The 21979-nt window shown below is 43.7% G+C and overlaps 1 protein-coding gene across 4 annotated transcripts in view; it reads right to left on the minus strand.

Moving 5' to 3' along the window:
• znf407 (zinc finger protein 407) overlaps positions 1 to 21979 on the minus strand; it is a 659746-nt gene that overhangs the window by 234762 nt on the left and 403005 nt on the right. The window lies entirely within an intron of this gene.

A 21979-nucleotide genomic window follows, 5' to 3' on the forward strand; every position in this document is an offset into this window, starting at 1 on the left:
ACCGCAGTGGGAGAATACGCACCTATTTTAAATTACAGTCTCATAATTACAACAAACGCAATCTGCAAAAATAAACCAAAACCTACTAGAAAAATGTCCAAATAATCAAGGCAGTATTTCTTCCATTCTGTTCTCCTGTCCTGTCCAGTATTTTGTCTCCTGTTTGCTCCATGGTTTTGCCTTTCAGACTCTTGCTTGCTTCTGTGGTCTCTGGAGCTGTGAGGGCAGATTTTCCAAATGAACGTTCCTGGCTTCGAGCCTCGCCCTCTGGGAGCACACATCAGGAGAGCACGCATGCACTGTGCAAGTACGCCTGAAATTTCCCAACGTGTGCTCCTGGTGGGTGAGTCGCCACGCCAAAGGCTGCACATTCAGAAAATCAGTACTGTTTTGTACACCCTGGCATGGACTGACTGTGTACAAGACAATTCCATACAGAAAGAAATTGTCACGGTAAGTCCCAAACACATTATTTTCTTTAAGGTTTCAAAGAAACCCTCAATATGATATAAGACGTGCTTATAAAGAACTACATCACAGGACCTGGGTTCAATTACTCACGTACATGCCCTGTGGGCTCTTGTGTATCTAACTTCACTCAGTGGATTATATTTAAGTATGGTTTTCTATCTTCCAGGTGAACAATACAGTTACAAGGAAGTAATGCTGAAAGTTTCCGCAATAGTGTTAAAAACGTCTGTGTGGTGCTGTGATGCATCTTTAGAACTACCAATAGATGGGGGAAAATCCACTGAACAGAAAATGCAAATATGTATGAGCATTTCTGAACAGATAAGGACTAATTTATTTCTGATTATTTGCTCTACCTCTGGTCTTTGCCTCCTTATGCTAATTGTTGCTGCTGCAATTAGTCTGATGGTAGATCCCCACTGGCAAAGTTCACGAGCAGGTTGCTGAACATTTAGCTGCTTGGGAATCCCGTTCACTCGCGATCCCTGCGACATACCTATGCAAACGGCTGGACATTATCAACATTGCCTGCAGGGCAACTCAGAAACCGTCCAGTTTCAGGGTTAAGGTAATGGTTTGAGAATAAAAGAAAATAGCATGTAAATGAAGAGAAATGGGCAGAAAAAGTATCTTTTTTAATGTTACTCAAATGTAATTATTAATTCCTGCTTCGCCCATACGCTTTAAATCTTCAAACATCTACCACAAAATCTATTAAAGTACTATGTTGAAGTGTCAGCCATGGCTCAGTGGGTAGCACTCTCGTCTCCGAGTCAGAAGGTTGTGGGTTCAAGTCCCACTCCAGAGACTCGAGTGCAAAATCCAGGCTAACGCTTCCAGTGCAGTACTGAGGGAGCGCTGCACTGTCGGAGGTGCCGTCTTTCAGACAAAATGTTAAACCGAGGCCCTGTCTGCCCTCTCAAGTGGACCTAAAAGATCCCACGGCACTATTTGATGAAGAGCAGGGGAGTTATCCCGATGTCCTGGCCAACACTTATCCCTCAACCAACATCACTAAAAAAATTTTTTATCTGGTCATTGTCACATTGCTGTTTGTGGGAGCTTGCTGTGCGCAAATTGGCTGCCGCGTTTCCCACATTACAACAGTGACTACACTTCAAAAGTACTTCATTGACTGAAAAGCGTTTTGGGACGCCCTGAGGTTGTGAAAGGTGCTATATAAATGCAGGTTCTTTCTTTCTTTAAAGAAAAGTTCTTTATGTAAATCCGTAAAACTATTTCAGCTTTCTCACTAAACTCCCAACCACTGAACTTTCCTTCCTGGCCCCTATGCTAGTAATCTGCAAGGTTCCGTGCAGACCGCTCACAAGCTTTTCCATTGGAAATACAGAGCATGCGCAGAAATATAAAGGGACCGAGCACTGAAATAAATAGGCCGCACACAACAAAGCACAGCTTCGAGGGAAGATTGCTCTTGAGCATCCCCGACATTAATTGCTCCACCACTGGTGGCCATGTCTTCAGCTGCCTGGGCCCTAAGCTCTGGAATTCACTGTGTAAACCTCTCCGCCTCTCTACCTCCTTTAGGATGCTCCTTAAAACCGTACCTCTTTGACCAAGCTTTTAGTCATCTGCCCATATATTTCCTTATGTGGCTCGGTGTTAAATTTTGTTTGATTATGTTCCTGTAAAGCGCCGTGAGATGTTTTACTATGTTAAAGGCGCTATATAAATGCAAGTTGTTGTTGTTATTATTAGGAGGAGGAAAATAAAGGTATCTCTCTCTCTCACACAAGCAGATGCCCCAAGGCATCAGTATGTTGGTAGTTTTAGAAGAACAATGCGGTTATGCCAAGTATTATCAGGGACAGCAATTTATAATCATTGTAGGTGTCCCTGGGATCTGTGAGCAATGGGAAGCAAACCCAGGATGAGGTCACAGGGTCTAACAGTACTTTGAGGAGTTCCCAGGATCTAGAAGCACTGGGAGGGTGTCCTGGGCGTTCAGAAGCACTCCACAGAGGTTTCTAGGAGCCATGGGGTAGGTCACAGGATCTGGAATCATTGGGAAAAGGGTGCTGGGATCTGGGAGTGCGATGGGGTGAGCAACGTCATGGTGTCTGAGTGCATTAGGGGATAGTCTTCAGATCAGGGAGAAAGGTCCATGTTTCGGTAGTATTGAGGATTGTCCCAGAGTCTGGTGTAAGAATCCTGAGAAATCTCCATTTCAGATTACCACTAGCTAACATGAACGAAATGAAATAAGCATTATTAGTTGTAGGTTTAAGTTTGTATTATGTAACTGTGAGTCAATGTACGCCAATTCTTGAATAATCATGCTTTTAAACTAGTGTAATATGCCTTGGGTAGACCTGGTTAGATTTTAAAATAGAAGAGGCCTGCTTGACTAAATGAAAAAAGCAGACTTCAATAAGCCTTGTTAGCAAAGCGACAGTCAGTCTGTGAGAAAAGCTGAGAGAATTAATGGAATTCCAGAGACTGAGATAAGAGGCAGGGACCGTAAGATTATGAATTACATGTTAGTTGGTTTTTAGAATACTTGCTTTACTATCTTATAACCATTAATATCTTATAATCATCAGTAATAGATCTAGAATCATGTGTAAAGATTAAATGTAGAAGTTTGTAATCATCAACTGCATGCAAGTATAACCTGAATTATGTATAACATGTAACCCTTTTTCTTATGCTTAAGTCTGTGAGTAAGCTGTAACCAGACAACCTGGGGTGAGAAAGAGATTGCCATGGTCGAACAGACTGCAGTTAGCCAGGGAACCAAGGTCAGCTGTTGTTACCGTTGTGCTGGAATGTCATAACATCCGCAGTGAATAAAAACAAAGGCCAACAGCAGGGGCCGTATCTCAACCTGTGGAGACATATTCCTTTTGTAATGCCATGACTACCCCAGATATGAGTCTTGATGGTCCCAGGATCTGGGCTCAGCTCTTGGGGTCCAGGAGTATTAGGGAGGGGTTATCTGGGAGAAGATCTGGCAGTATCAGTAGGTGGCCAAGACCAGGGCCCAGCATCCTTGCAGGGGTGTGGGCGAGGCGAATGGGCATGGACTGCCTTTGGCCCCTTTTGGGACCAGCAAATAACTTCCCCCCCCCCCCCCCCCCTCCATGTTCCCACCTGTCAGTTTTCTTTCCCACCCTGCTTGTGGCACATTTTAGGCCGTGAGGTGGCTTCCCCCACTTTCCCCATCGTTGGCCAGTTCCTGATTTTAATTTTCTACTTTAAAGCATCAAGTGCACTATGTGGGCTTGCCAACTTATACAGCCTTCAGTTAGCATAAACTTCCATAAACAAATAAAAGCTACCTCATAAAATGCTCAAAAGTCCATTGTTTATCCAGTTTCCTTGAAGCACCTTGGGTTAGGAACATAGGAACAGGGGCTGGCCATTCAGCTCCTCGAGTCTGTTCCGTCATTCAATTAGATCTTTATCTTAACTCCATTTACTCGCCTTGGTTCCGTAACCCTTAATACCCCTGCATAACAAAAATCTATCTATCTCAGTTTTGAAATTTTCAATTGACCCCCAGCCTCAACTGCTGTTTGGGGGAGAGAGTTCCATATTTCCACTACCCTTTGTGTGAAGAAGTGCTTCCTGACATCACCCCTGAACGGCCTATGTTGCTCTTGTTATTTCCAAGTTTTTCTCCAAAAATATACCTTTAAGTCCCAAAACCCTTGAACTGTTTTTCTCAGAAGAGTAACATTTCAACTGAATTTGGAGCCAAAGTGAAGAGAGGACTTGCGATGACAGATGTGGTCTGCACCCAATCGGCTTGAACACTTCAAATCAAATTCATCTTTTACCTACGTTTATGTCACTTGGAAAAAACAAACTGAAATCATCTCCAACTTTTCCACTGAGAAAATAAATCCTGTCTCGATTTTTAAACTAGCCTGGGAGATTTGCAATTGTAGGGTGGAGTACAACCTTAATTGTGATTCATAGCATATCCTTGGAGCTGTCAATACTGGGGAAATGTTAAGAGATTTATGATCAAAAAGAGCAAGATCGCAAATTATTTAAACTGATGGAATGGTGTTCATTTTTCATTGTAAGCAATTTAAAAAAAAATACATGAGATTATTCTAAATACCATAGACCACATTTGTCAATAAGGGGGACCGTATAATCTGCACTGCAGGACAAGGTTCTGAAACTTAAAATTTAATACAAGACTTTGAAAATATGTTTATTTGACTGACATAGTTGTACATGATACAGTGTCGGTGATAATGAGATTTTAAGCTTGATGGGAAGAATAGGCTTTCTTCGTGTATTATCTGATGGGCAGATAAGTGTGATTAGGACTATCTGCCTTGCATGAAGAGTAAAAGTCTATGATCTTGGTTTTGCTTTCAACAAAGGAAACCAGAGATGCTGCTAATCACAGGTGCCGGGCAACTATCTGAGGCAAAAATTGACATGGAGAAGGAACCAGATTAGCAGGAAGAAAGAAAGACTTGCATTTATAGTGTACCTTTCAAGACCTCAGGACGTCCCAAAGCGCTTTACAGCCAATGAAGTGCTTTTTGAAGTGGTGTCACTGTTATAATGTAGGAAACGTGGCAGCCAATTTGCGCATAGCAAGCTCCCACAAACAGCAATTAAATAATTATTTTAAATCTGAAATATGGCTTTCAGAATTTAGCCTCCAGTTTGTTTTGAAGTCTTTTGGAAAAAGGCAAAGATACTTTTCAAATCCTTACAGGACGAAGGGAGACAACAATAACAGCTTGCATTTATGTAGCACCTTTTAACGGCCCCAATTAAAAAATTGGTTCAGAATCTGTACTTTGGTTCACAAGAGTGTCTAAGAGGCCAATTGAAATATGTTAACTTAGAAAGCGTAAAGCATTTCTGCATCATGTATACTGTGCAGCAGATGTAGAAAGCACTTGAACCTAGGGTAGGTGAAGTTAAGATACAGATCAGCCATGATCTAATTGAATGGCTGAATGGCCTACTCCTGTTCCTATTTCCTATCACTTAAAAATTTGACAGCAGAATTGGCTTGCATTTAAATTGTTCCTCAGAGAGCCAAATACCTGTATCTTATGTTGCGGAAAAATGTTTTCAATCAGTTACGTTCAGGAACCAGTAATAACAAAAAAAACTTGCATTTATATAGCGCTGTTAGTGTAGTAAAATGCCCCAAAGCGCTTCACAGGAGCATTATCAAACAAAATTTGATCACTTGTTATGAACTTAATGGCCAGGATTTTCATTGGGCCGTGGAGTCGGGAGTGGAGGCGTGTGGGGGGTTAAAATCCCGAAATCAGGGGTCCCGACCCCATCCCGCCTCCATGCCAGTTTCAAAGGAGGTGGTACCCGCCCCGCACTGGGACCCGCCTACCCGAGGCGGGAAGGGATTAGTGCCAATTAACTGCCTGTTAACAGGCAGTTTTTAGCCTAATCCCTATTTTTAATGCTGAAGTGTGGGATTCCCAACGGCTCCAAACCACGGCAAGTTTGCGAGGCGGGCCGTCGGGTTGAAGGACTTGGAGGGGTCGAGATGTCGGTGTTCAGGTGAGTGATGTGTGTATGAGTGCAAAGGTAAGTGTCTTTGTTGTGTCCAAAGTGTTTAAAGAAGTTTAAATTACCTTTTCTTACCTTTTCAGCCTTCCTTCCTTTAGGTCTCGGGAGACCCTCATCTCACTGGCAGAAAGCAGAATGGCTGCGAACAGTCAAAAGTGACAGCCTTCAGCTTTCTGTGCAGGAGAGATTTCTAACTGAGTCTGTGGAGAAGGACTCAGGTTAGAAGTAAGACTGTCAGTGTTTGACAGCTTCAAACAGCTGTGAAACGCTGATGTTTCATCTGTCAAAACCTGTTAACAGATGAAATTTCAGTCTGTGACGTCACCTGTTGCCAGGTGGCCCTTAATTGGCCTGTTGAGCCCGCTGGGCGGGCTCAACAAGGTCAATCAAGTTAAAATCACGTGGATTGGCCACATCTCGATGGAGGCGGGACTACAACCCCGAAAGTTGTAGTCCCGCCTCCTACCCGACTTCTGAATGAAAATCCAGCCCAATGTTTGGGACTACACCATGCTGATAGGAATCCTCCACTGCAAATTGTAATGCATCAGCTTTAGACACAATGTCATCATTTGACCAAGCATCATGCTCATTAAAAAACAGTTGTACATAACCCAGCATCTGATTTCATTAACGTTATGCCGAGAATGAAGTTTTTAAAAAGGTAGGAAAATGAATTTTAATGCTAAATGCTCTCCGTGCATTCTCATTGGTTCAGCAAATGCTACAGAGAATGCAGACAATGCACAATGGTATCAGCTCCAGAGGAACTTCAGCCTGCCCTGAAGTAGGTGAAGGAAAATGTGTCAAATTTTGTCTGATAACGCTCCTGTGAAGCGCCCTGGGACGTTTTACTATGTTAAAGGCACTATATAAATGCAAGTTGTTGTTGTTCCAGTAGTGGAAATTGGGGGGGGCCGGAAATATGCAATCAGAAAACGGAAGGTATTTTATATGTAACAATTGAAAAGCTCCATTTCATTCCGAGGGTATAAGCATTAAGGCAATAGAAGGCTGTGCTGGGGAATTCCATGAGATCTTAAAATTTAGTTTTGCAGTCCAATTACTTATGCACACTGTTTGCTGACACCAATCATGGAAATATATATTTATGGGAATTCTAAGTTTTATTTTATTATAAATGATTTTAATTGCACATATTTTAAACCTTTCTTGGCCCCTCAACTCATATATATCATCACTGATTGGATCTGCACAGTTCCTGACAATAAAAAGATAATAATATTGGAATATTTAGTGGTTACTTGATTAACACTATATGACTTTGGAACATTTTTCCTGTATGACGATACCTCATGCTGTGTGAATAGAACATCAATAGTGGTGCTGATGCAATTCTTATCACAACGGTGAGATATATTAAAACCGCGGCATGGTCGGAGAAGGTGAAATTTAATTCTGTAGATCTGCCAGTGTCTTTTAGCCCATGTCCTTACAGCCTTAAAAAAAAGGAGCCAAGGGCTTGATTTTTTATGTGTGTGTGCATCTTTTGCTACTGTATGCAAACCATGACATTAGTTACTGGCTTTGCCCTTTTGACAGCTGTACAGTGATAGAGATAAATGAAAAGGCCGCAGTGTTCTCGTCATTGTCCCATGTATACCGTGCAGTTATAGCCAGCGGTTCAGGCTTCAAGGCAGCAGACTGCATACCTGAGAAGAAAAAAAAACCCCACACGCAAAACCCTCAAGATTCATTTTAGTTAACAGAAATCCTTTTGAATCTTAATGTCCAATCGGGTCGGTTTACTAATTATATGCTTTTTTTTTTTCTTTGTTGAAGGAACAGTTCTCTATACAGTATTGCTCACAATTCCAGCTATCACCTGCTTATGCTCCTTCTGCAGATCAATAGCGCCTAGTTAAGTGGATGAAAAGGCTAAATGTGACTCTCGTTTGCAATGCCAGGGGTTATTCAGCTTTTAAGTGGTACTCTTGTGCTTCATTTCAGCATGCTAAAATCAACTCCCAGGTGGTCTGGATTTTGTAACCTTTTTTATTATTAAGGATCTGTCATTTTTTTTAAACTTTCATAGCTTCAATACTGCATAGGTTACAGTAAAACTGCTTGCATAACCATGATGCAGAAAATCTACATTATGCTCCAAAGCTTCTGGCTATACATCTCCGATGGCAAAACCTACATTGGTTTTAATACAAGCAAAATCAATAAATATTAACCTTTTCTGACACTTCCTACACCGATACTTTATCAGCTACTGTCAACTTATACAATAAAAAGCCAGTGATACATTGCATTTTTTAAGCTAAGAATCAATGATAGATTAGAACATCGATGTAGATTAGCAAAGATTCAATATTAATTACTTTTTTTTAAAAAAAGACAATGCATGGCACGCAAGAAGAATTTCAGCTCTATGATAAAACTGTTCCAGTGTTGTGGCATTAATCAAGTCTCCCATTTTACGTTAATATTTCAGGATTACAATTAAAGTTACAAAAAGACACACATATATGGGGGGAAATGTTACAATCTACATATAGTCTGGAATTACGCCATTGTCTTTTAAGTAAGTTAATGCATAACTACATCAGTTTCTACATTACAATAGCAACTGCACTTCAAAAGTAAATTTAATTGGCTGTAAAGCGCTTTGGGACGTCCTGAGGTCGTGAAAGGCGCTATATAAATGCAAGTCTTTCTTTAACTGCAAGGTAGCAATATGTTCAGAGCCAAGATGACCTCGCAAACCAAAGCATATTTAGCAATGTGAAATATCTAATTGAATACAACATACACAGAACGTACTGATCCTTCTAGTTAACATCCAATGTCCAGTTCGTGCAGTTCTTAGTGATTTGCAAACACAGGGGTACAACCTATGCACCACTATAGTGTAGAGATTTTGCTGATCAATACACCGGAACTTGGTAAATTTTTGTGAAATGTGGTAGCAGAGTTGAAGAGTCAGTTCTAGGATGACAGGCACCTGCAATTGTATCACATGGCGCATAGTGCAATGATTTATGTACCACACAACTCAACAAATTTTTACAACCCAGCAAATAACGTCTTATATATTAACAATTAATCTCTGAAAATTACTGGACTACTTTCACCACATTTTCAATATGACGAGATTCAGTAGCATACTTCACTAGAAAAGGTCAGTCCTCAAATAGTTTTAGGTTATGAAGATCTCATTTCCCATATCAATTCAGAGCAATCCTTGTGATGTTAACCTGTTAGGCATAACCTCTCAGTTCTTTGTAAGATCTATCAGGAAAGACTGAACAGGCTGGGGCTCTTTTCTCTAGAAAAGAGAAGGCTGAAGGGGTGACCTAATCGAGGTCTTTGAGACTATGAAAGAGTTTGATAGGGTAGATTTGAGAAGATGTTTCCACCCGTGGGGGAAGACCAGAACTAGGGACCATGAATATAAGATAGTCACTAATTAACCCAATAGGGAATTCAGTAGAAACTTCTTTACCCAGAGAATGGTTAAAATGTGGAACTCATACCACAAGGAGTAGTCGAGGAAAATCGCATGGATGCATTTAAGGGGAAGCTAAATAAGTACATGAGGGAGAACGTAATAGAAGGTTATGCTGATAGAGTTAGATAAAGAGGAGGAGACTCTTGTGCTAAATGGCAGTTGGGCCAAATGGCCTGTTTTTGTGCTGTACATTGTGAGTAAATCTTGTGCTCCAGAGCTAGCTGCGCCTCTAGCCAAGCTGTTCCAGCACAGCTATAACACTGGCATCCATCCGACAATGTGGAAAACTGCCCAGGTATGTCCTGTCCACAAAAAGCAGGACAAATCCAATCCGGCCAATTACCACCCCATCAGTCTACTCTCAATCATCAGCAAAGTGATGGAAGGTTTCATCAACAGTACTATCAAGCAGCACTTACTCACCAATAACCTGCTCACTGTTCCTCAGTTTGGGTTCCGCCAGGACCACACGGCTCCAGATCTCATTACAGCCTTGGTTCAAATGGACAAAAGAGCTGAATTCCAGAGTGAGGTGAGTGTGACTGCCCTTGACATCAAGACAGCATTTGACCGAGTGTGGCATCAAGGAGCCCGAGTAAAACTGAAGTCAATGGGAATCGGGGGGCAAATTCTCCACTGGCTGGAGTCATACCTAGCACAAAAGAAGATGGTTGTGGTGGTTGGAGGTCAATCATCACAGCCCCAGGACATCGCTGCAGGAGTTCCTCAGGGCAGTGTCCTAGGCCCAGCCATCTTCAGCTGCTTCATTAATGACCTTCCCTCCATCATAAGGTCAGAAGTGGGGATGTTTGCTGATGACTGCACAGTGTTCAGTGCTATTCGCAACTCCTCAGATAATGAAGCAGTCCATGCCAGCATGCAACAAGACCTGAACGACATTCCGGCTTGGGCTGATAAGTGGCAAGTAACATTCACATCTACGGGTACGAGTGATCATCGTATCATAAGATATAGATTAGCAATGGAGAGGAGCAAGGAACAATCTAGAGTGGAACTTCTAAACTGGAATAGGGCTAACTTCAATGGGATGCGAAAGGATCTAACCAGGGTAAAATGGAACCAAAGACTGACAGGAAAAATTAACAGAACAATGGGTGATCTTTAAGAAGGAGATGTTCCAAGTACAGACTAGGTACATTCCAACAACAGGGAAGGGTAAGGGAACCAAAGCAAGGGCTCCTTGGATGATGAGGGAGAGAGAGAAGATGATGAAACAAAAAAAGAGGGTGTATGATGCATGTCAGGTGAATTCTTCAAAGGAGAACCAGACCAAATACAATAAGTTGAAAGGGGAAGTGAGGATGAAAATAAGATTGGCAAAAAGAGAATATAAGAGTGGAATGGCGGTTAACATAAAAGGGAACCCAAAAATCTTGTACCGGCATGTAAACAATAAGCGGGTAGTAAGAGGCAGGGTGGGGCCTATTAGGGACAAAGAAGGTGATATATGCTTAGAGGCGCAGGGCAAGGCTAGAATACTCAATGAGTACTTTGTATCGGTGTTTACTAAGGAGGTGGATGCTGACAAAATATCGGTAGAAGTGGAAAAGGTAGAAGCAATGGAAGGGGTGAAAATTGATAGACAGGATGTACTAGAAAGACTGGGTATGCTTAGAGTGGATAAGTCGCCTGGTCCAGATGGCTTGCATCCCAGGTTGCTAGGGGAATTGGGGAAGGAGATAGCAGAAGAGCTTGCCATAATTTTCCAATCTTCCCTAGATGCGGGGGAAGTGCCTGAGGATTGGAAAGTGGCAAATGTGACATCATTATTCAAGAAAGGGTGTAAGGACAATCCTAGTCACTACAGGCTGGTCAGTTTAACATCAGTGGTGGGTAAAGTTTTAGAAACAATAATCAAGGCAAAAATTAACGGGCACTTGGAGAGGTTTAAGCTATTTAAGGAGAGCCAACACGGATTTGTAAAAGGCAGATCATGTTTTACTAATCTAATTGAGTTTTTTGATGAAGTAACAGGGAGGAATGATGAAGGGAATGCAATGGATGTTGTCTACATGGATTTTCAGGAGGCGTTTGACAAAGTACCAGATAGAAGGCTGGTTAACAAAATTGAGGCTCATGGAATAGGTGGGTCAGTGGCAGCTTGGATAAGGAATTGGCTTAAGGACAAAAAACAGTGAGTTGTGGTAAATGGCTGTTTTTCAGACTGGAGGATGGTAGACAGTGGTGTTCCCCAAGGGTCAGTGCTGGGGCCATATATATATATATAAATAACCTGGATATTGGAATACAGAGTAGAATTTCTAAATTTGCCGATGACACCAAACTTGGGCTTGTGGCAAACAGTGAGGATGATACCAATCGACTGCAATAGGACATAGAAAGGCTAGCAGAATGGGCAGACAAGTGGCAGATGGAATTTAATACAGAGAAGTGTGAGATGATGCATTTTGGCAGAAGGAACAGGGAGAGGCAATATACACTTAACAGAACAGTTTTAAAGAGTGTCCAGGGACAGAGGGACCTGGGAGTTAATGGGCAGGATTTTCATTGGGCCGTGGAGGCGGGATTGGAGGCGTGTGGGGAGTTAAAATCCCGAAATCGGGGGGCACAAACCCATCCCGCACCCAACCCGCCTCCATGCCAGTTTCAAAGGAGGCGGGTACCCGATCCGCACTGGGACCCGCCTCCCCGAGGCGGGAAGGGGATTAGTGCCAATTAACTGCCTGTTAACAGGTAGTTAACAGGCAGTTTTTAGCCGAATCCTTATTTTTAATGTTGAAGTGTGGGATTCCCGATGGCTCCAAAACACACCAAGTTAGAGGAGGCGGACCGTTGGGATGAAGGGCTTGGAGGGGTCGAGATGTCCGGTGAGTGATGGGTGCATGAGTGCAAAGGTAAGTGTGTTTGGTGTGTGTAAAGTGTTTAAATAAGTTTTACATACCTTTCCTTACTTTTACAGCCTTCCTTCCTTCAGGTCTCGGGAGTCCCTCATCTCACCGGCACAGAAAGCAGAATGGCTGTGAGCTGTCAAAAATTGCAGCATTCAGCTTTCTGTTCCGGGAAGATCTCTAAATCATCCCGAGAGGAAGGAATTAAGCTGGAGTACAGATTGTCAATGTGAAACGCTGATATTTCATCTGTCAAAAGGTCTTGACAGATGAAATATCAATCTGTGACATCACCTGTTGCCGGGTGGCCCTTAATTGGTCTGCTAAGCCCGCTGGGCGGGCTCAACAAGGTCAATCAAGTCAAAATCGCGTGGCTGGCTAGAACTCGATGGAGGCGGGACGACAACCCCGAAAGTTGTAGTCCCGCCTCCTACCCGACTCCTCAATGAAAATCCAGCCCAATGTGTATAGTTCCCTGAAGGTGGCCGGACATATTGAGAAAGTGGTTAACAAAGCATATGGGATCTTGGGCTTCATAAATAGAGGTATTGAGTACAAAAGTAGAGAAGTTATGCTGAACCTTTATAAAGCGCTGGTTAGGCCACAACTGGAGTATTGCGTCCAGTTCTGGTCACCACACTTTAGGAAGGATGTGAAGGCCCTTGAGAGGGTGCAGAGGAGATTTACCAGAATGGTTCCGGGGATGGGGGATCTTAGCTACAAGGACAGGTTGGAGGAGCTGGATTTGTTTCCATTAGAGCAAAGGAGGTTGAGGGGTGATTTGATAGAGGTGTACAAGATTATGACTGGTTTGGATAGGCTAGACGGGGAACGGCTGTTCCCACTAGTTGATGGTACAAGGACTAGGGGGACACAGGTTTAAGGCTTTGAGCAAGAGATATAGGGGGGATGTGAGGAAAAACTTTTTTGGGCAGCAAGTGGTGAGGACCTGGAACTTGCTGCCGACAGAAGTGGTGGAAGTGGAGACACTCAATGTTTTCAAGGGGAGACTGGATAGGCACTTGAGGGAAATAAACTTGCAGGACCACGGGGATACAGTGGGGGGATGGGACGGACTGGATTGCTCTACAGAGAGCCGGCACGGACTCGATGGGTCGAATGGCCTCCTTCTGTGCCGTATGACTCTATGACTCGTGCCAGGCAATGACCATCTCCAACAAGCGAGCATCTAACCACTGCCCCTTGTTATTCAACGGTATTAGCATCCCCAAATCCCCCACCATCAACATCCTGGGGGGTCACCATTAACCAGAAACTTAACTGGACCAGGGACATAAATACTGTGGCAACAAGAGCAGGTCAGAGGCTGGGTATTCTGGGTGTCTCACCTCCAGACTCCCCAAAGCCTTTCCAACACCTACAAGGCACAAGTCAGGAGTGTGATGGAATACTCTCCACTTGCCTGGATGAGTGCAGCTCCAACAACACTCAAGAAGCTCGACACCATCCAGGACAAAGCAGCCCGCTTGATTGGCACCCCATCCACCACCTTAAACATTCACTCCCTCCACCACCAGCGTACCGTGGCTGCAGTGTGTACCAGCTACAAGATGCACTGCAGCAACTCGCCAAAGTTTCTTTGGCAGCACCTCCCAAACCCGCGACCTCTTCCACCTAGAAGGACAAGGACAGCAGGCACATGGGAACTCCATCACCTCCAAGTTCCCCTCCAAGCCACACACCATCCTGACTTGGAAATATGTCGCCATTTCTTCATTGTCGCGGGGTCAAAATCCTGGAACTCCCTCCCTAACAGGCACGGTGGGAGCACCTTCACCACACGGACTGCAGCGGTTCAAGGCGGGGGCTCAACGCCACCTTCTCTAGGGCAACTAGGGATGGGCAATAAATGCTGGCCTTGCCGGAGATGCCCACATGTCAGGAACAAATAATTAAAAAATCACAGAACCCAGAACCTGTCAAATATTCCTTCTAATGTTCTGTTGTTTCATTGATAACTTTTGGTGCTGAGTTCTGGTGTTAATGATAGACTTTATAGACACCCCAGTTATCAATATTGATATGCAAATACCGTACTTTCAGCACCACCACCGTATATTTCAAATTTATTTCAATTATGTAAGTAGGATAAAGAGATTTGTATTGTCACGATCCCTTCAGATGAAATGCAGCATTCTTTTGATTTTAAATTTCATACGTGCAGCAGTCTCGCCATCAATACCATAAAGAATATGGGATATAAAACTGATTGCAAGCCGACCCTGTATTACACATATTACGATTTAGTGGATTTAAGCAGTATCCTTGCAATACCACCAAAAGCTTTATGTATTTTTCACTGTGGACAAAAAGATAGGCAGATGGTGCAACAAAAGTGCTTCTTTCTGCTCCCCAAGAGTTCAAAGCTTTTTTCCAGGTGCATATTTTATTTAAGACACATGCTGTAAACTGGGTAATTTTTCTTGACAGATATACGCAACAAGCTGTCAATCAAACTGACGGTTGAGTAGAAAACTAGATCTTCAACTGTGAAGAAACAAACCTGTTTGAACCAACAGCACAGCGAGAAACCAATAAAGCTTCGGGTTTAAAGGAAAATGCTTTTGGTTGAACATTCGCTAAAAATGAGAGGACAATATGGAGAGTGGGAAAAGATAACACCACAGTTTAAGAAACAGGAATAGGTTATACGGTCCATCAAGCCTGCTACATCTTGACATTCAATGGCCTTACCATCACCGAATTCCCCACCATGAACATCCTGGGGGTCACCTTAACCCCCTAAAGTTAACTGGACCAGCCACAGAAATACTGTGGCTACAAGAGCAGGTCAGAGGCTAGGTATTCTGCAGCAAGTGACTCATCTCCTGACTCCCCAAAGCCGTTCCACCATCTCCAAGGCACAAGTCAGGAGTGTGATGGAATACTCTCCACTCGCCTGGATGAGTGCAGCTCCAACAACACTCAAGAAGCTCGACACCATCCAGGACAAAGCAGCCCGCTTGATTGGCACCCCATCCACCACCATAAACATTCACTCCCTCCACCACTGACGTACCGCAGCTGCAGTGTGTACCATCTGCAAGATGCACTGCAGCAATTCGCCAAGGCTTCTTCGACAGCACCTCTCAAACCCGCAGCCACTGCCGCCTAGAAGGACAAGGGCAGCAGGCACATGGGAACATTACCACCTGCAAGTTCCCCTCCCAGTGACACACCATACTGACTTGGAAATATATCGCCGATCCTTCATCGTCAATGGGTCAAACTCCTGGAACTCCCTCCCTAACAGCACTGTGGGAGTCCTTCTTCTTCTTCTTAGGCAGTCCCTCGGAACTGAGGATGACTTGCTTCCACATTAAAAATGAGTTCTCAGGTGACTGATGAATCCAATGCGGGACCTACAGTCTCTGTCACAGGTGGGGCAGACGGTGGTTGAAGGGGCAGGTGGGTGGGGTGCTTGGGTTGACGTGCGCTCCTTGCACTGCCTGCGCTTGGCTTCCGCTTGTTCCCGGCGAAGAGTCTCAAGGTGTTCGGCGCCTTCCCAGATGCTTCTCCTCCACTTTGTGCGGTCTTGGGCCAGGGATTCCCAGGTGTCGGTGGGGATGTTACACTTTTTCAAGGAGGCTTTGAGGGTGTCCTTGAAGCGTTTCCTCTGCCCACCCGGGGCTCTCTTGCCATGCTGGAGCTCCGAGTAGAGCGCTTGTTTTGGGAGTCTCGTATCGGGCATGCGGACAATGTGACCCGTCCATCGGAGCTGATTGAGCGTGGTCAGAGCTTCGATGCTGGGGATGTTGGCCTGAGCAAGAACACTGACGTTGGTGTGCCTATCCTGCCAATGGATTTGCAGGATCTTGCGGAGGCAGCATTGGTGGTACCTCTCCAGTGCTTTGAGGTGCCTGCTGTACATGGTCCATGTCTCTGAGGCATACAGCAGGGCAGGTATCACTGCTGCCCTGTAGACCATGAGCTTAGTGCTGGGTTTGAGGTCCTGGTCTTCAAACACTCTCTTCCTCAGGCGACCAAAGGCTGCACTGGCACACTGAAGGCGGTGTTGGACTTCGTCGTCGACGTCTGCCCTTGTTGACAGTAGGCTCCCGAGGTATGGAAAGTGGTCCACGTTGTCCAAGGCCTTGTCGTGGATTTTGATAATCGGGGGGCAGCACTGTGTGGCGGGGGCAGGTTGGCAGAGGACCTTTGTCTTACGGATGTTTAGTGTAAGGCCCATGCTCTCATATGCTTCGGTGAAGGTGTTTACGATGGTTTGGAGTTCGACCTCCGAGTGAGCGCAGACGCAAGCATCGTCTGCATACTGTAATTCGACGACAGAGGATGGGACGACCTTGGATCTGGACTGGAGGCGACGGAGGTTGAACAGTTTCCCGTTTGTTCTGTAAATTAGCTCCACTCCAGTGGGGAGCTTACTGAGGGCGAGATGGAGCATTGCAGCAAGGAAGATTGAGAAGAGCGTTGGTGCGATGACACAGCCTTGCTTGACCCCGGTTCGTATGTGAATTGGGTCTGTGGTGGAACCATTGGTCAGGATCATGGCTTGCATGTCGTCGTGAAGCAGGCAGAGGATAGTGACAAACTTTTGAGGGCAGCCGAATTTGAGGAGGACACTCCATAATCCCTCACGGTTGACAGTGTTGAAGGCCTTTGTGAGATCGAAGAAGGCCATGTACAGTGATTGGTGCTGTTCCCTGCATTTCTCTTGTAATTACAAGAGGGAGTACCTTCACCACACGGGCTGCATCGGTTCAAGAAGGAGGCTCACCACCACCTTCTCAAGGACAGTTAGGGATGGGCAATAAATGCTGGCCTTGCCTGTGATGCCCACATTCCATGAATGAATTTTTAAAAAATCAACTCTGCATCCCCGCCCTATCCCCATACCCCTAGGTTCCCTTAGTGCCCAAAAATCTATCGATCTGTCTTGAATATACAGGAAACTTCGTGCTATCCGGCACCCACGGGACCGAGCTGCTGCCGTTGCCTCAAAACTGCCATACTCTCCAGAGTTAATGTTGAAAGATACGGAGATTCTTATCTCTGGATTTGACAACAAACACTGTTGCTTAGCAACAGCTTCTAAACACTCGGGTGTGGCCCTAAAGCTCTGTAGCTGAAGCTGTTGCTATAGCTACAGACCTTGCACAGCTTGACTGTTCAAACAAAGCAAAAAAAACAAACAAAAAGAATAAAAAACGGCTGCTGATTTTTGCCGGTGGCTCCAGATTGCCAGATAGCTCACCTCCGGATAGCACAAAGTTTCCTGTACTCATCGACTGAGCATCCACAGCCCACTAGGGTAGAGAATTACAAAGATTCACATCTCTCTGAGTGAAGAGGTTTCTCCTCATCTCAGTCCTAAATGGCTGACCCCTTATCCTGAGACTATGACTCCTAGTTCTAGACTCTCCAGCCAGGGGAAACAGTCTCGCATGCATCTACCCTGTCAAGCCCTCTAAGAATTTTATAAGTTTCAATGAGATCACCTCTCATTCTTCTAAACTCCAGAGAGTATCGGCCCATTCTACACAATCTCTCATCATAGGACAGCCCTCTCATCCCAGGAATCAATCTAGTGAACCTTCGTTGCGCCCCCTCTAAGGAAAGTATATCCTTCCTTAGGTAAGGAGACCAAAACTGTGCACAGTACTCCAGGTGTGGTCTCACTAAAGCCCTGTATAATTGCAGCAAGACTTCTTTACTCTTATACTCCAACTGCCTTGCAATAAAGGCCAACATACCATTTGCCTTCCTAATTGCTTGCTGTACCTGCATGTTAACTTTCTGTGATACGAGGACATCTAAATCTCTCTAAACATCAACATTTAATAGTTTCTCACCATTTAAAAAATATTCTGCTTTTCTATTCTCCCTACCAAAATGAATAACCTCACATTATACTCCATCTTCCACCTTATTGCCCACACACAGACAGACAGACAGAAAGAAAGACAGACTTCCATTTCTACAGCGCCTTTCTCGAACACCGGACTTCCCAAAGCGCTTTACAGCCAATGAAGTACATATTTTTTTAAGTGTAGTCACTGTTGTAATGCAGGAAACACGGCAGCCAATTTGCGCACAGCAAGCTCCCACAAACAGCAATATGATCATGACCAGATAAACTGCTTTAGTGATGTTGATTGAGGGATAAATATTAGCCAGGACACTGGGGATAACTCCCCTGCTCTTATTCAAAATAGTACCATGGGATCTTTTACGTCCACCTGAGAGCAGATGAGGCCTCGGTTTGACATCTCATCCGAAAGCTAATATATGACACCCAATCCCATGAGCCCTAATCTTGTGTAACAACCTCCTGTGTGGCACCTCATTGAATGCCTCCTGAAAATCCAAATATACTACATCCACTGGTTCCCCCTTATCTGGCCTGATAGTTTCACCCTCAAAAATCTCTTAAAGATTTGTCCAACATGATTTCCCTTTCATAAAACCGTGTTGACTCTGCCTAATTATGTTGCGATTTTCCAAGTGCCCTGTTACCATGTCCTTCATAATAGATTCTAGCATTTTCACTACTACTGATGTCTGGTTAACTGGCCTATAGTTCCCTGTTTTCTCAATCCTTTCTTGAACAGCAGGGTTACATTTGCTACCTTCCAATCCACAGTGACAGTTCTAGAACCTAGGGTATTCTGGAAGATCAAAACCAATGCATCCACTATTTCTGCAGCCACCTCTTTTAAACCCCTAGGATGTAGGCCATCAGGTCCACGGGATGTGTTGGCTTTTAGTCCCATTATTTTTTCCAGTACTTTTTCTTTACTAATATTAATTACTTTAAGTTCCTCACTCTCATTAGCTCCTTGGTTCCCCACTATTTTTGGTATGTTCTTTGTGTCCTCTACTGTGAGGACAGACACAAAATATTTGTTTAACATCTTTGCCATTTCCTTATTCTCATTATAATTTCTCCTATCTGTCTTAGGGGACCCACATTTAGTTTCACTAATCTTTTCCTTTTTACATACTTGTGAAAGCTCTTACAACCTGTTTTTATATTTCTTGCTAGTTTACTCTCATATTCTATTTTCTCCCTCTTTATTTCTTGGGTCACCATTTGCTGGTTTTTAAAAGCTCTCAATCTTCAGGCTTACTACTCTTTTTGGCAACATTGTAAGCTTCTTCTTTTAATCTAATGCCATCCTTAACTTCTCTAGTTACCACTTTTCCAGTGGAGTTTTTATTCCTCAAGGGAATGTATATTCGCTGAGAATTATGAATTATTTATTTAAATGTTTGCCTTTGCTTATCTACCATCATATCTTTTAATCTAATTTCCCAATGTACCTCAGCCAACTCGCTCCCCCATACCTCCGTAATTGGCTTTGTTTAAATTTAAAACTCTAGTTTCGGACTAAACCACATCATCTCAAACTTAATATGAAATTCTATCATATTATGATCACTCTTCCTCAGAGGATTCTTTACTATAAGATTAACCCCGTCTCATTACAGAATACTAGATCTAAAATAACCTGTTCCCTCGTTGGTTCCTCGACATATTCCTCCAGAAAATTGTCTTGAATGCATACCATGAACTTGTCCTGCAAGCTACTTTTTGTCTTGTTTCTTGTCTTTGTTGTGATTAATGTATTATTTTCTGCCTTTCTTTATTCCCGACTTTTTGCAAATTTGATCCACCCTTCACCTGAAGGGCAAGGACTATGGCTGGGATACAGTTCTCCGGGCATTGGTGGACCTATCTTTATTCTTCATTTGCCAGTGTAGACAGTGGCAGGGGGCATTTTCAAGCAGTTCACCATTGGGGAGGGATATCACAAGAAGTCCAAACCTGCCCCTACCTAATGTCCATAGAAATAAATGTTCCACCACAGGTCACTGGCTAGCAATCAGGAGTGAAAACCTTTGCCGATTTTTTGCACTCCTAACCCAGCTTTATTGTACCTCTACCCCAACTGAGATAAGCTAACTCAGCAGTGACCACCATGTTTTTGTTAGACTCTCCCTCGTCATGCACCTTCCTCTACTGTGAGAAATAGCGAGAGACCTGTTCTGCTGATCTCTGCCAATTCCACTGTAACCACCTGCTAGGTTGTGCACAAGATTGGCTTAGGGTGAGGAGCAACCAACACCTCCAAAACAGATGATTTGGTCATTATCTCATTGCTGTTTGTGGGACCTTGCTGTGCACAAATTGGCTGCCGTGTTTCCCTGCATTACAACAGTGACTACACTTCAAAAAGTGGTTAATTGACTGTAAAGTGCTATGGGACGCCCTGAGGCTGTGAAAGGTGCTTTATAAATGCAAGTTCTTTTTTTCTTGCACTGTAATTTGCCTTCATTGTGGAGCAGTGCTTGGCTGCCAGCCCACACTTCGCCACAGTGACACAGTTGATGCTCATTGTCTGGGAAATCCCATGTAAGGACCCGCATTCTACCATTCGATGAAGCAGCAAGTTGGCACTACAGTGCATTACGACGCCCTGATTGTTTTATCGATACAATGAGACCTCGATGTTGTGAGACACTGAGGGAGCCCCCACCCCTCAGATGATGGACATTGGCAGATAATAGAGTCCCCAAATGTTGGTCTTGTACGTATGGTACAGTAATACTGTAGGAGCGTGAATGAAGACAAAGACAATACAAATAACAAGCTTAATTTATTATTTCCTGGGCTATGAAGTTGATTTAATTCAGCTGGGAAGCTGTGCAAGGTTTTGTCCTGAAAATTACAGAGGATAATAGAGAGAGAGAGAATATTTGGAGCTTGAAACACCAACATTTAAGGGGAAGCTGGATAAACACATGGGAGAAAGGAATAGAAGGAGATGCTGATAAGGTGAGATGAAGAGAGATGGGAGGAGGCTCGTGTGGAGCATAAACACCGCATGGACCAGTTGGGCCGAATGGCCTGTTTCTGTGCTGTACAATCTATGTAATTCTATGTAACTTATTCTCCTATTAGTCTTCTTTTTGCAAAACACTATTTCTTAATGCTCTTAAATATTCATTTACCTGTTCTGTAAAACTATAAGCCCTTTTTTAAAATTCTTATTTTCATGTTCTGTAATGTGTAAACCCCTTTTAATTCTCAACCTCCAAGTTGTTCCAGTCATTTTAGGAAGAAAAGCTCATGTTTTGGTTTCCAAGCATTAGCTTATTCATTCCTTTGTGGAAAAAAAAGTGGTTCCAATTATTGCTGGCCTATTTTAAATACGTCACATGTTGCAAATAGATGACTTAACTCTTTGTTAACTTAGCCAATATAAATGCCTTTCCCTGTGGAAATAACACACAAAGAATGTAAATAAGGAAGAAAAGAAGAAACCTTGTGGGAATTACTTGGTCCTGGAAATTCATTTAACTCAACTTAACTGGATTTCCATGCCTTTTCCCTGTGTCATAAATCGCAACTTCTACAAGAAGTAACTCAGGAAGTACTACTGAACGGCCAGCTGAGGGCGCCGTCCGAGGAGTATAAATACTCAGGCGTGGGCCCAACTTGGCCAGAGACAATCTGGAAACAGGAAGCTAGTGACTACTAACTAGACCTCCATGTTTTGTTACAAGTCGATTAAAGCCTTGCTTTATGTACAACCAAGTGCGTAGTGAGTCTTTATTACGTCACCCTGGGTTCAGCAGA

The sequence above is a fragment of the Somniosus microcephalus genome, chromosome 7 (genome assembly GCF_052327205.1).
Source record: "Somniosus microcephalus isolate GS21.2 chromosome 7, FLI_Smic_1.0, whole genome shotgun sequence".
Classification (NCBI taxonomy): domain Eukaryota; kingdom Metazoa; phylum Chordata; class Chondrichthyes; order Squaliformes; family Somniosidae; genus Somniosus; species Somniosus microcephalus.